Raw genomic sequence first — 1911 nt, forward strand, 5'->3', positions numbered from 1 at the left:
TACAGACACATGTGCATGGGTGTGGAGGTTCCCACGCGGGTCCCGCAGCTCCTGGAGGACACAGAGCTGGACATAGCCAGGTGGGGTGACTGGCAGACCTAGGGGTGCCCGTGGTCAGAAGCCCAGAGTGGGTCTTAGAAGGAGAATTGAGAGAAAGGAGCAAGAAGGAAGGAACTTCTGAGAGAAAATCATGTCTCTAAATTAAACTACACGCACATCTGGCGAGAACTCCTGGAGCTGGAGAGGATTCCTTCTGAAGAGCTGCGGAGGGCCGGGAGGAGGGGACCAGATAAGACACAGGTGGTAGGTCAGCTCTCCCACCTGTCCCCCGGCTGCAGGAGCTGGGGGGAGTGGAGGAAATGGAGCAGGAACCTGAGTGGGAGCTGCTGGGGCCTCACGAGGGTCAGGGCGGACAAGGCGCCTGGAGAGGATTCGGGAAATTTGGAGAAAGGAGTGTGAAGGGCCCCCTCGGCCTCGGCTGGGTCTAAGGGTGGTGCTGGGGAGAAGGTTCTAGAGCATGAGGAGAGGGGAGGGCTATGGGCACAAGGTAGAGGGTCACAGGGAGCCCAGCCCTGAGGCAGCAGAGCCACGTTGTCAGGGAGGCTGCCCTGCGTGCCCAGAGCCAGCCAGGGTTGGGCTGGGAGAGAGGGGCCGAGGGCGCTGACCCACTGACCAGACCAGCAGGAAGCGCAGCCCCCAATCCTGGGCTGGACACGGGCCAGGGTCTTATTGGACGCCAGGTCGGGCGGTGGACTTAGGCAGTGACAGGCCTGGGTGTGGTCTTGGATGATGGCCAAGGTTCAGAGGGCAAGGTCACGGGTGTGGAGCCTGGGGACGGGCTGTGCCTGAGTCAGCTCTGTGTCTGCAGGGGAGGCCCCGAGGTCAGAGGTCAGAGGTCAGAGGAGGAGAGGCAGCACGGGTGTGGTCTGGGAAGGGCAGTGTCTGTGGTGGCTGGGGGAGCAGGCAGACTCCCTGTCCTAAATTCCATGGGGCAGGGAGAGAAACCACGTCTGGGCAGCCCCTTCCTCAGTCCTCAGCTCAGCTTCCCTGAGTGGGTCTTGCCACCTCTCCCAGGGGTCAGGAGCCCTGCCCTCTCCCAGTGCAGGTGTGAAGCCGGGCGGGCCCCACTTCAGGTGGGTGACCCAGACCCCGCCCCCCCATTCAGAGATGGGGGGCCTGCTGGCCACCCCTGTGCCTCTGCCTGGGCCAGCCTGAAAATCCCGGGCCCTCTGCTCCACCAGCGCCCGGGCAAGGCCTGACCCCACCAGAGACCCCCAGACACCAGAGCTCAGAGGAGCTCAGAGCCCAGTCTCACCCGCCAGGCTCTGCAGGAAAAATGCAAGCCAGAGAACAGACAACCCTGGGCTGCCACACCCTGAGCCGCCAGTTTAGGACGGCCAGAGGGGGCCATCCAGGGATCCACCTACCACCTGCCTGAGCTCCTGTCCGAAGTGCTGAGAAGGCCGGCCAGGCCCCTTTGGTCCCTCAGACCCCCAAGGAAAAAGAGAGAGCTTTCCAGAAGAGCCAGAGTGGGGGCACCTGGAATGTCTTCCGGGAGCAGGGGCTTCCCAGGGGACCCTGCTCTGCCTCAGGCATTCCAGGAAATGCTCAAAGGTGGGAGGTGGCCATCTTGTGGGGAGTCACTCTGTCCTGCTGGAAGTGGGGACGGAGACCCTGTCCCCTCAGCTCCCAGACCCCAGCGCACCAGGGGTGGGATGGAGACCCTGTCCCCTCAGCTCCCAGACCCCAGCGCACCAGGGGTGGGATGGAGACCCTGTCCCCTCAGCTCCCAGATCCCAGTGCACTAGGGGTGGGATGGAGACCCTGTCCCCCCAGATCCCAGACCCCAGCGCACTAGGGGTGAGGACGGAGACCCTGTCCCCTCAGCTCCCAGACCCCAGTGCACTAGGG

The sequence above is a fragment of the Equus quagga genome, chromosome 9 (genome assembly GCF_021613505.1).
Source record: "Equus quagga isolate Etosha38 chromosome 9, UCLA_HA_Equagga_1.0, whole genome shotgun sequence".
NCBI lineage: Eukaryota > Metazoa > Chordata > Mammalia > Perissodactyla > Equidae > Equus > Equus quagga.